Below are 13880 nucleotides of genomic sequence, written 5' to 3'. Positions count from 1 at the left end.
CCTTAGAGGATTGTGACAGTCAGAGGGACTGTGGGAAAGGCAGCAGGTCCATCGTGTCCCAGGCTGGTTCACAGAAACACCAAGACAAACGAGGTTTGGAAGATGGTAACTGTTTGCACTTCAATTTTTGTGTTGCCAAAACCCCTCCCAAACTGGACTTCAACACGTCAGCGTATCACATATGAATTTCTCTGCCCAGCTCTTTGGCGTGGACTCTGCTTTGATGTTTGCTTCACCCGTGATGCAATTGTTTTTGCCTTCTGTCTCCTGTTGCTACAATGAGCCATTTCCCATCCATGTCATCTCCAAAGGGGAAAGGACCGCGTGGAAACAGAACAAAGAGCACAGAACAAAAGAAAATCAGGGATTTTTCCAAAGGCCCATTTGATGTACAAGTATAAACAGGAAAAAGATGCCTGAGGAGGTAGGAGGCAGGAACTGCACCAGCAGACAGCTGCGTGGTGAGCAGCACTTTGGGATCCTGAATGGCTAATAAATGAGAAACTCCAGTGCACGCTGTGAGGAAAACACTCCACTGCCTTTAGTGCAATGTTTGAGTGCATTACAAATGCCTCACAGTGAAGGCTGAGCTCTTACCTTTGGGTGTCTTGCAGCACCATGACCAGGTTCTCCTGGTTCTAACCCCAGAAAAGGTACTAGCTCAAGACAGGAGAGTAAAACCCAGTATTTGCTGTGCTGAAGCAAGAGGGAACAAGGAATTCTCCAGAACAGAACTCAGTAATTTGTATGCATGGCTAGGGTCTTAAAAGCCCAACATGGTGCACCTGAATCTCGTTAAATATTTGTTAAGAAATTTTTAAATGGAAATTTCTCAAAAATAAGCATTGGAATTCACGTTCCTGTGGTAGGTATTAACTAGTTGTGAGTCTGGACTACAGTGTTTTTACACTTAATTATTTTTTCCTGAAGTGAGAGAGGCAAGGTTTCAAAGACTGTGTGGTATCTGAAATACTACCATGAGTTAACAGCCTTGCTTCTTCCCAGTGCGAGTTTTGAGTGCCACATTTCGTTCCCTGCAATGGAGCTTGGGATGGAGGAGCCAATTGCCTGCCCGGGCTGGAGGGGGGGACAGGCAGCACTTACATCCCAAAGCAGAAAGCAAGAGGCGTGTGGCAGAAAAGAGAAACAACTGCCACCAAGGACATACTCCACAGCTGCACAACAAATATCATGAAAGTACTTTCTCTCAAGAAGAGAGAAAATAAAGGTTTCAGCTTTGTATTTCCCTGCTATGTTAAAAATTCAGATCAGGCCTAGCTGACATTTATTTTGTGGGCAAATCCTGCATGAAGTGAGCAAGAAGTGATTTGGCAAAAGTTCTCAATAACAGCTAACAGTATTAGATGGAGATGTCACATTATACAGACAGGAACAAGGCCTCCAGAAGTTAATACTGTAATTAGATTTGTAAACCATATTCATTAAATAATATTAAATTCTGTAAGGTGTGTATTCTGTAAGATATCCTTTATTACCTATGTTTTTAACTAGCAAGAAGAGATGGAGAGCTGGTGTATGAAGTATGTTAGAATAGAAAATTGTTTTGATTTAGATATTATACAGTAAAATGGGAGTGTTTCAGGAGAGAGTCTAACAAGAATTCTCAAGTGTAGATAGATTGATTTCAGCTCATTTAGAAACTCAGTTTGATTTAATTGTCTTTTTATTGCTGTGAACATTCCCAAATTATGCAGAGAATTTGAGTTACGTGATTTAGTGTTGGATTAAAAAATGTCACAGCTTAACTTTCTTTAAAATAGTGTAGAACTTTGTTCACAGTCAACAAAGTTCATTATTTTTTTGTTCAAAGCCCAGCTGCAGGCCTGGAGCGCTTCTCATAAATATCAGGAAGTACCCGAAGCCACAGTCAGGATTAAAGAGTTGATCTGAACCTTAGATCTCAGCTTTAAAGCTGTAATGTACAGTGAATTTGGTTTCACGGTAAAGGAAATGGTAATTGCTGAAGTATGTTTTCTTAAGTTGCAAAATCATTTTTGAAATGTTTTCATGAAAAGCTCTGTCACTCGTGCGTGAGAACGAGTGGCCTGGTGGCACTGGTGGCACTGACAGGGCACAGCTCTGTGCTCACACCCACAGCTCTGTGCTCACACCCACGGCTTTGTGCTCACACCCACAACTCTGTCCTCAGCACCCACAGCTCTGTGCTCACACCCACAGCTCTGTGCTCACACCCACGGCTTTGTGCTCACACCCACGGCTTTGTGCTCACACCCACAGCTCTGTGCTCACACCCACAGCTCTGTCCTCAGCACCCACAGCTCTGTGCTCACACCCACAGCTTTGTGCTCACACCCACGGCTTTGTGCTCACACCCACAGCTCTGTGCTCACACCCACAGCTTTGTGCTCACACCCACAGCTCTGTGCTCACACCCACAGCTCTGTCCTCAGCACCCACAGCTTTGTGCTCACACCCACAGCTTTGTGCTCACACCCACAGCTCTGTGCTCACACCCACAGCTCTGTGCTCACACCCACAGCTCTGTGCTCACACCCACAGCTTTGTGCTCACACCCACGGCTTTGTGCTCACACCCACAGCTCTGTGCTCACACCCACAGCTCTGTGCTCACACCCACAGCTTTGTGCTCACACCCACGGCTTTGTGCTCACACCCACAGCTCTGTCCTCAGCACCCACAGCTCTGTGCTCAGCACCCACAGCTTTGTGCTCACACCCACGGCTCTGTGCTCACACCCACAGCTCTGTCCTCAGCACCCACAGCTCTGTGCTCACACCCACAACTCTGTGCTCACACCCACAGCTCTGTGCTCACACCCACAGCTTTGTGCTCACACCCACAACTCTGTCCTCAGCACCCACAGCTCTGTGCTCACACCCACAACTCTGTGCTCACACCCACAGCTCTGTGCTCACACCCACAGCTCTGTGCTCACACCCACAGCTTTGTGCTCACACCCACGGCTTTGTGCTCACACCCACAGCTCTGTCCTCAGCACCCACAGCTCTGTGCTCACACCCACAGCTTTGTGCTCACACCCACAACTCTGTCCTCAGCACCCACAGCTCTGTGCTCACACCCACAGCTCTGTGCTCACACCCACAGCTTTGTGCTCACACCCACAACTCTGTGCTCACACCCACAGCTTTGTGCTCACACCCACAGTCTCAGCATTCCCAGGACTTCTCCTGGGAGATGGGTCAGGTTCTGACAGGCACACACCCTTGCCAACCAGGAGCACAAAGGATCCAGGAGTGATATCCTGACTTACAAAAGGCAGAGGGGATTCCTCAGGCTCACAGGGAAGGGTTAGAAGAAGCACTTTGCTGCTGCTGCTGGGGCGTGGGGCGTGGGGCTGAGGGTGGAGGAGCCCAGCTCAGCCAGACAGGTTTCTGCACGCTCCGTGCACCTGGTTACCTGCACGCCAAGCCACACACCCTCTGCCCGGTTTCCATAGCAGCTGATTTCATCTCCACATTTCACTGCGCCCAGGCAACCGCTCTTGCACTTAGGAGGAAAATAAAATCCCTGAACTTGGTGCTCCCTGACCTTCTCCAGAGGAATTGGCATCTGAACCTGTCCTTCTGCCGTGGCCGCACTGAGTCCCGTCCCCCTGCTCCGCTCACAGGGGATGCAGACACAATCCGGTCCCTAGGACAGACAGACGGGCACTCCTGCCAGCCTGGCACCTGCGTGCCCGTGCAGCAGGGTCACAGCTCACAGAGCAGCTGCTGGAGCAGGCAGAGCTGGCTGCCCGCAGCCTGCGCAGCAGGGACACCGTGTGCTGCCACCCGACGTACAAATAGGAACTGGCTGCTCCTGCCAAGGCAGCGGGGCTCAGTGCAGCTACCTGGGAACTCCCTGCTCCAGTGACCCCACAACAGGGGTGGGCATTTCATTCCCTACAGACCCCCTCAGTCCTGGGGGATTCCGGACTGATGGATGCTCTGGGATCCTGGCCAGCAGTTGTTGACTTTCTCTGAGGGTAAGTTGCTTCCAGAGATCCAGAGACTGCACTGCAGTGTGTCAAAGGCATTTAAAAGATTTCTCTCTCCTATTTCTAAACGTGAGGTCACATTTGTCATCTGAACTGAGTACCAAGCTGGAACCTCCTGCTCAGGGGCTCTCCATTCTGGAAGGTACCTCATTTCAAATGCACTGAACTTTTTGATTATGTATTTCCTCAGGCACTCCAAGTTACTCTTCTGTACGGTTCCAGCACAAAAACTGTCTTGACAAAACTCCTCAGGTTCTTTGCACCAGAGGCTGCTCAGGAGTCAGCCAGTCTCCCCAAGCTGGATGGATGTGGTCTGTGGGTACATCCAAGACAATATGGGCAAGCTGTGGAAAGCCCCATAAACAGACAGAGTGAGCAGGAATGAGTACAGCCAGAATAGGCTGTAGTCAGTCATAATTTAAAATATGTACCTACTGACAAGCAAGTTTTTGTATGCTCTCAAATGTAGCCTAAGCAAGATACGTGGGCTACATGAATTATTGTAATAGGGGCAGTCTGATCTCAGCTTTGCTCATCTTGGACATCTTTTGAGTATGCAGTGCCTTATTTGCATGAATGGCCTGTGAACTGAATGCACAGTGAGTCCAGCCAAGAAATCAGCAAGCAGGAGAGGAGAGGGGCCCTGAGCATCAGCTCTGCCTTTGAAAAATCTGCATGCCTTGGATGATCAAAAAGGATGGACACCACTGTTTGAAGACAAGAGCTGCAGGGCATTCACTTGAGAGAGGGTTCAAGTGGAGTCCAAGTGGATGACAGTCCGCTCTCAAAGCCCTAGAGAAGGGCAGGAAATCACTTGAGAGTGTGGCAGCAGCACTGGAGCCTCGTGCAGCCCCTGGCTTGAGCTGGTGCTGCTCTGCAGAGCCTCCCTGGCAGTGCCAGCCTGGATCCACCCAGCCATGGGATGGGGACACAGGCTCCAGCCTGCAGGGTGTGAGCCTGGCAGTCTGGGGCTGCTGCTGAGTCTCAGTGGCTGTGCAGGGGAGCTCACAGCACCCAGCCAGCTTCACTGCACCCAGAGCCTGAACTGCAAAGGTGAGTCTTGGTTAGATTCTGACCTGCTGCAGCTCTGACCTGCTGTAGCTCTGGCCTGCTGCAGTCTGAACTGCTGCAGCTCTGAACTGCTGCAGCTCTGAACGGCTGCAGCTCTGAACTGAACTGCTGCAGCTGGGTCATTCTGTGGCAGGAGCTGTGCAGCTGCCAGAGCTGCAGGACCATCTCTGGGGTCATGTGGAAGCTCTGCAGCCAGCTCTGCAGGCTGCTGGGAATGCACAGATCCCTCCCCAGCAGGGAGAGCGCAGTTCTGGCAGGAGCTGTGTGCAGGCAGTGCCCGGCTCCAGGTGTGCAGGCAGTGCCTGGCTCCAGGTGTGCAGGCAGTGCCCAGCTCCAGGTGTGCGGGCAGTGCCCAGCTCCAGGTGTGCAGGCAGTGCCCAGCTCCAGGTGTGCGGGCAGTGCCCAGCTCCAGGTGTGCAGGCAGTGCCCGGCTCCAGGTGTGTGTGCAGTGCCCAGCTCCCAGTGCCCGGCTCCAGGTGTGCGGGCAGTGCCCAGCTCCCAGTGCCCGGCTCCAGGTGTGCGGGCAGTGCCCAGCTCCAGGTGTGCGGGCAGTGCCCGGCTCCAGGTGTGCAGGCAGTGCCCAGCTCCAGGTGTGTGTGCAGTGCCCAGCTCCCAGTGCCCAGCTCCAGGTGTGCGGGCAGTGCCCGGCTCCAGGTGTGCAGGCAGTGCCCAGCTCCAGGTGTGCAGGCAGTGCCCAGCTCCAGGTGTGCGGGCAGTGCCCAGCTCCAGGTGTGCGGGCAGTGCCCAGCTCCCAGTGCCCAGCTCCCAGGTGTGGTCAGAAATGCCCACTGCATTCAGGCTCCTGAACTGCAGGCCAGATGGGTGATGTTGAACTCTGCTCTCTGGGACTCATGAACAAAAGAGCACTGCAAAAAGCCACAGACAGATGAAATTCCATTTCTCCTTTCTCCTGCGTCCCATGAGGGGACTGGCTGGGCCGCTGCTTTTGGAGCAGAGGTCACCTGGATGCTCCCTGGGCAATCCAACCTGTCCTTGTTTTTCCCAGAGCTGTTCTGGCAGGTCCATTTTGATGGCTGTACTGCTGCTGCCTGGCTCCTTCTAGCCTGAACAAATGCTAATGCTCTCTCTGACTGAGGACATGTGTAGATGAAGGGAAATGCAATGTCTTTCTCTAACAAAGGGCCTGCCCGGTGTTTTTGGACGCAGACAAGAAATAAGACATGTCACATTTCAGCCAAATAAAAAAAATCAAGTAGGGCATTAGTCCAACACTTTTGGACTGTGCGTTTCAAAGTTGCACCCAGTGGGTGGGGCAAAATAAATCAGGGCCTCCTACAGTGAAAATGCATTTGGGATTCAAGCATCTGAAATGTGACCCTATCTCCTGCTCCCGGGATTGTCAGCTGCCTCAGGGGTCATCGCATATACACCTCCTTTTCTCACTTCTGAGAATTTTTAGCTTGGAGTGTGTTTGAAAACACTTCAGAAAAAGGGTGGAAAACACAGAGTGCCTGCTTTGAAATACACTCCTTTGTTAAATTCCTTTCCCAACAGTAAAGAGACTCAAACACCTGAGGGCAACAAATGACTCTATTCAGACCTCTCACAAATGACCTAATAAACTCCCAGAGGGTTACAATAGCTGATTTGTCATCATTTCTTGTCAGCTATTTATAGCATCAATGTAAATTGAAGCAAAATAATAAATACCTGAGTTATTTTCCTTATTTTTAACATTCTTTAAAGCCCAAATGGTGCTTAACAAATTTAAACCTCCAATAGTTAATTTTGCAATCGAGTTTAAATAATTCTCACACATTTTACGTTGTGTTCAAGTTTGCTTTTGCTTACATGCAGAACATCTGTCACCTTTTCACTTGCTTCCCTTGGAATATTTGTCAGTGGATACTGACTTAAGAAATTCTGTTTGGTTTAACTTCTAAATGGCAAATGCCTGGTGGCCCATGCTACAAAGGATGCTGCTGAATGGGTTTAGCATGGCCTCCTGTGAGAAAGGGTGGTGGTTTTGGTGGTGAAGATCCTGGTGTCAGGAACAGGATGCAACGACTGCATTTTATTTAAAATCTCTTCTGGCCTGGATTCCGAGCTGTGCTGCCACCCTGGCGTGTGCCAGTGGTAACTGTGCTATCAGATACGCTGAATATTAGGATGCATTTCTCCCCTCAAGCAGAGGATGTGCCTGGCTGCAGTGACAGGGACTGGGGTGGCAGATCCCATCTGGAGGGGTCTGGCACCAGTGGCTTCACCCCTGTCCCAGGGCTGGGTGGGCAAAGCTTCTGGAGTGTCCCAGTGCCTGGCACAGCTCAGTGGCACCCTGGGCACAGCTCAGTGGCACCCTGGGCACAGCTCAGTGGCACCCTGAGAGTGTCCCAGTGCCTGGCACAGCTCAGTGGCACCCTGGGCACAGCTCAGTGGCACCCTGGGCACAGCTCAGTGGCACCCTGAGCTCTCTCTCCTGAGCTGAGGCTCTTTGCTCAGCCCCTCTCGGCTCCGCGGGGCTGTGCCGATTCACAGCTCCCTGCTGAGCTGGCCCCAGGAGATCCCAGCACGGGGACATCCCGGGACATCCCGGGGCATTCCCCGGGCATTCCAGGAGCATCTCGGGGCATCCCAGGACATCCCGGGACATCCCAGAACATCCCGGGACATCCCAGGACATCCCGGGACATCCCGGGACATCCCAGGACACCCTAGGACATCCCGGCTCCGCGCGGAGGACTCAGCGCCGGGCTCCAGCCCCTGTCCGGGCGGGTCTCTCCGTCTCCGGGCACAGCCCGGGCAGCGCGCTCCGCCCCAGCCCTGCTCCATCCCCGCCCTGCTCCATCCCTGCCCTGCTCCATCCCCACCGCTCCATCCCCGCCCTGCTCCATCCCTGCCCTGCTCCATCCCCACCGCTCCATCCCCGCCCTGCTCCATCCCCGCCCTGCTCCATCCCTGCCCTGCTCCATCCCCGCCCTGCTCCATCGCTGTCCTGCTCCATCCCTGCCCTGCTCCATCCCCGCCCTGCTCCATCGCTGTCCTGCTCCATCCTCACCGCTCCATCCCCGCCCTGCCCCGTCCCCACCGCTCCATCCCCGCCCTGCTCCATCCCCACCGCTCCATCCCCGCCCAGCTCCATCCCTGCCCTGCTCCATCCCTACCGCTCCATCCCCTCCGCTCCATCCCCTCCGCTCCATCCCCTCCGCTCCGTCCCCTCCGCTCCGTCCCCGCCCGCAGAGCCAGCAGCCCCTGCTGCTCCGCGGGTGCCGCAGTCCTGGTGTCTGCCCTGGCTGTGTGAATTCCTGCGCCCGTTTCGCGCATTCCTGCCGGGACAGGGCAGCAAGGCAGAGCTTACACGAGCCCCTCTGGCTGACGCTCAGCGCTGCTGCGCTCTGCGCAGACACAAACCTGAGAGCGGCAAGGAGGCGCTGGGGCTCTCTGAGGAAACATTCCTGCGCTCCAGACAATTTCTGAGAGATCTGGGCACCTCAACCCTCAGCTTCAGGCCGCATCATTCCTTTAGCGTTTGTCCGGCCCCCAAAGCACTCTTTGGGCGCCGAGCTGCTCACAGTCTGCTGACAGAGGCGCCTGTGCAGCTCCCACAGAGCGCTCTGGAGCGGCACTGCAGGCGGCACACGAACAGCAGCTCCCGGAGGAGCTCCCGGGTACACACAGAATTACTGACATGCCGCTAGCACAGACACAGCAGCGCACTCAGACCGCGGGGAAAGGAACGGAGCAGACCCGTGGCGTGGCCACGGTGGTAAAGCCGAGCGCCTCCCCAGGTCCCCAACCACGTCCTGGAATGGGCTGCGCAAAGAACAGTGGCTGGAGCAGACACACAGACAGACTGGCAGGCAGAGACAGACCGACACACAGGCAGACAGGCAGAGACAGACAGGCAGGCAGAGACAGACAGACAGACAGGCAGGCAGACAGGCAGAGACAGACCAACACACAGGCAGACAGGCAGGCAGGCAGGCAGACAGGCAGAGACAGACAGACAGACAGGCAGAGACAGACAGACAGACAGGCAGGCAGACAGGCAGAGACAGACACACAGGCAGAGACAGACAGGCAGGCAGAGACAGACAGACAGACAGGCAGGCAGACAGGCAGAGACAGACCAACACACAGGCAGACAGGCAGGCAGGCAGGCAGACAGGCAGAGACAGACAGACAGACAGGCAGAGACAGACAGACAGGCAGGCAGGCAGACAGGCAGACAGGCAGAGACAGACACACAGGCAGACAGGCAGGCAGGCAGGCAGACAGGCAGAGACAGACAGACAGACAGGCAGAGACAGACAGACAGGCAGACAGGCAGACAGGCAGAGACAGACAGACAGGCAGACAGGCAGACAGGCAGAGACAGACAGGCAGGCAGGCAGACAGGCAGGCAGACAGGCAGACAGACAGACAGGCAGAGACAGACAGACACACAGGCAGACAGACTGACAGACGGACACACAGACACACAGACACACAGACGGGGAGTGCGCAGGGGCAGCGCTGCTGCCAGGAGTGACCTGGCCTTTGCACGCTCGGTGACCCCTTCATGGGGACAAGGAGCGGGGGAAGGAGCAAAACCCCAAAAAAGGCACAACTGGGCGGAAAGAGAGCAAAGACAGGCACAGCTCGGCGGAAAGGAAAGGAAAGAGAGCAAAGACAGGCACAGCTCGGCGGAAAGGAAAGGAAAGAGAGCAAAGACAGGCACAGCTCGGCGGAAAGGAAAGGAAAGAGAGCAAAGACAGGCACAGCTCGGCGGAAAGCAGGGAGGCCGCCGCTGGGAAGCGGAGCCCGGTGCCGGTGCCGGTCCCGCTGCCGGTGCCGGTGCCGGTCCCGGTGCCGGTCCCGGTGCCGGTCCCGGTGCCGGTGCCGGTGCCGGTCCCGGTGCCGGTGCCGGGAGGGTCGGTCCCTGCCGGGCGGTGATGAATGACCCGCAGGGCTCAAGCTGAGCCCGCTCCGCGCTGCTGTCCCACACCAGCACTAATCAGGCGCTATGAAACATCCATTTTAAACGCAAATCAGGGGGCCCTTTTCAAAGGAGACCCAGCCAGGGGAGGGAGGGGGAGTTCAAAGCTCAAAATGGTTCTTCCTTTCTTTCTCTCTCTCTCTTTTTTTTCCTCTTCTAAAGAAGACAGAAATATGGTTGGTTATTATCTAAAGTTATTGCTACAAAGAATTTTGAAATTAAAAGATAAGCTTTCAGAGGAAGCTCAGTAATTTTCATAAAGAAGGACTTAAAACAGATGTGCCCTCTTTAATCGGGGTGTGCTTGAAAAAATATAAATGCATTTTTAACATAGCAGGGGGAAAAATCATATGGTTACACATTTGTCTCCTGGGCAAAAATAATTATAGAAAAAAGTCTCTGTGCATTAAGTATCCTACAAATAGCCATCACTGGAACTTTCTTGTCTAGCAAAAACTTGGCTGATTGACCAGTTAGTGTTTAGAAAGCAGAAAAATATCTTACCTTGTTTCCTCTTTTTTCCTCTTTTTTTTTTTTTCACAGTGTTTTTTTCCTATTCATATAACCACTAAAGTGAATTAACATCTTCACTAGGGTCAATACAAGTTAGTAAACCCATAGAATTTACTGATTGCCTTTCTTTTCAGTAAATTTTTAAATATAATTTCTACATCCAACAGAATGCCATGCTAGGACACCAACCCCTCATTCCCATGGGATCCCAGCCCCTCATTTCCATGGGATCCCAGCCCCTCATTCCCATGGGATCCCAACCCCTCATTCCCATGGGATCCCAGCCCCTCATTCCCATGGGATCCCAACCCCTCATTTCCATGGGATCCCAGCCCCTCGTTCCCATGGGATCCCAACCCCTCGTTCCCATGGGATCCCAGCCCCTCGTTCCCATGGGATCCCAACCCCTCGTTCCCATGGGATCCCAGCCCCTCATTCCCATGGGATCCCAACCCCTCGTTCCCATGGGATCCCAGCCCCTCATTCCCTTTCCAGCACAGGAGGGGCACAAATGGCTGGTTTGTTTTCCTTTGGCAAACACAAATCAGAGCCTGACTATGCTCCCAACAACCTTGCAGGTGACTTTTTCCATTCTTCTCTTGCTTTTTGGCAAGCTGCTGAATTTCTTTAGAGGGTTGCTGCTGCAAATGTCTCACTGTGGTGGCTGGGAGCCACAGAGGTCCTCTTTCCATGGGGCTTCTTTCTGATTCCACAGGGGGGGGAGCAAAAGGCAAGGCCCTCTCATAGCTGGGTGGAAGGTCTGCTCCTCCTTATCTGCTCCTCCTTATTTTGTGTGAATAGAAATTCTTGCAGTCAGATCCATGCATTTAAAAGTTCAGTCACAGGCTGAGATATTGTTTTGCTGTGCACAGCTATGGCCTGAAACCTGATCCTGCAAATGGGAGGGCTGTAAATATGCTGTGGATTTTGAAGGGAGTTGTCTGGTTGTGAGGAATGTGGTCCTCCATTAGGAGTATGTCAGCTGACAGCTGGACTCACAACTCAGTCACAGAACAATAAACCAACACCTAATTATTAGAGGGAGTCAGGCACAGGAGGAGACCTGCTTTGACATTTGCCCACTTATGACTTAGATATTATGGCTCTGCAGCAGCAGGAGACATAAAAAGCACCTATTATCCAGTTTTCCTTTTGTATAAGCAAAATAATGTTCTTGATACACACTACAGCTCTTCTAATGAAAGAGTCACAGGAAATAAATTTGCTGAAGAAAAATGAGATGGCAAATGCAAATGTTTCTGTCTTAGCATGCAGAAATCATGAGGCTTGAGGTGTGTGTAGCCTCAAAAACTGCATTCATTTCTCTGAGAACATGAATATTTTGGTTTGGAATTCTTACTTGAATCTAATAGCAGCAGAGTTTTAGCAGAAAAGCAATGTGAAGTTGCTTCTCCTTTATCCCAAGCCCATTTTCCAGGCTGAGTGATGACTCCTGATCTCTGCACTAGCACTTCAGGTGTTTACACAGACCCAGCTGCTGCCCACAAGGTGTGTGTGGATCAGAAACTCCAGCTTCTTTGTGTCCCAATTAGAGCTCACTCATGGCAGTAGCCTAAGAATGGAGCCACGTAAAATCCTGAGCATAAAGAGCAGGCAGCTGGCCGTGGTCACCTTCGGGCAAGGCAGGCAAGGAGGGGACACTGAGTGCCCGCAGATGGGCTCCTGGCACTTCTCAGCCCCCTGCTCCTCTGCCCTGCCTGCAGCTCCCTAAGGTCTATCCCTCCTCAATAATGAAACATTAAAATGCTTTGAAATTATGATAAGTGCAAAGTCAGGTTTGGGTTTTTGTTTTCTTTTTGATTTAGGAGCTCTTCAGGTGGTTCTTTGGGCTTTACACAATATTTCAGTGCACACCTTGCCTTGCTGCTGGAGTCCTGCTGCTCCATCAGTGCCTCAGAGTGGCTCACTCTGAATTAAATGCAGCTGGGCACGAGCCACAGCTGGGCACAGGAACCTGCAGGAGCTGCAGGTACTCATGTGCCTCCCTAGTAAGAGCTGCAGTGATGCACTTGGATTGTTTCAGTTACACAAATCTCTCCTGCACAGACAGGAATTTACTACAGCTGTGGCCCTGCAGCCCATTGCAATATTTACTTTCTGCACTCCTGGAAAAAAGGCCCAGTCTCACTTGCCAAACTCCCAGGGGATGACTCCTGAGTCAGAAAGTGGAACTGCATTTGGGCCAAAATCCAACATACTTCAAAACAATCTGCTCTTATTGGGGTACCTGTCAAATGGCTTTGCAATTCTTTTAATCGAAAATTATTTTGGCTTCTTCAGCTTGATCAAAAGTTAATCCTATAATAAGACAACAATCATTAAAATTAAGAAAATATTAGTTACACTGAAGCCATAATTAAAACCTGTCCTTGATGTTATAAGAGCTGTACACCATTTTTAAGATATAATTTATACCCATGATGATTTATTCAGTCTATGCACAGATTTTGCTAAATCTTTTAAACACTTTACATTTTTCTTTTTAGGGAACAGATCATTAGAGTGGAGGGATTTCTGCAGTTTAGATTACACACATTTTATGGTCAGCTTCATTTCAAGTCCTATTATGCAGTATAGTAAATGTCTCTTGATTCTGTTTACGCAGTGGTTGGAGTTGATATGAGCTGTAAGTTCTGAATGCCACTGATTGCCTCCACACAAAAATAGTCTGGTACTTGGATGTCCTGCATTTGTAAAATAAACCAGCTCATTTCAGCTCCTGTTGGGTCCCAGTCAGTGCAGGATTTGTAGCATTTGTATTTCTGATCTGTCATATCAGTTGTAAGCGAAAACAAGGATGAAGTCTCCTTCATGATTTGCTTTTAAAACATAATTGATTTCTACAGCCAAGTGCATTAATCATGGTTGGTTACTGAATAGAAGTTTCAGATTTGTGAAGTACTTTTTGAAGTGAGAGTTATCCCCGTGTTTTCCTTAGGAATGATTATTTATAGCCAGGCTGCATGGGGCTACCAAAGCAGTGGGTTTTTTCCTGCAGCTAGAGAGAAGTGGGTTAGCTGGGCTCTTGATTTCTGCAGCATCTGTCTGACATACAGTCCCTGGAGAGCCCCGTCAGATCACAACTCCCAGCTCTTACACAAATGAATTTATTACTTAAGGGTTGCTGCACCAAGTATTTTGCAATATCTCTGCACACGATTTTACCTTTACACAAATGATGCACTGTAAAATCTTACTTCAGGCAGGGAAAAGTAGTTTCTTATTTCAGCATTCAAGGAGGACCTCCAGCTCATGAGTCCAGGCTCATCTTTTCCCCTTGCTGACTGAGCTGGAAATGTCACTGCTTCTGTGGTCCTCACTCCTTCCCAGAGGGAAAAGT

This window comes from Lonchura striata, chromosome 15 (assembly GCF_050655825.1).
Source record: "Lonchura striata isolate lonStrDom1 chromosome 15, ASM5065582v1, whole genome shotgun sequence".
In the NCBI taxonomy this organism is placed as follows: Eukaryota; Metazoa; Chordata; class Aves; order Passeriformes; family Estrildidae; genus Lonchura; species Lonchura striata.
Note: the sequence above shows the minus strand (reverse complement) of the source record.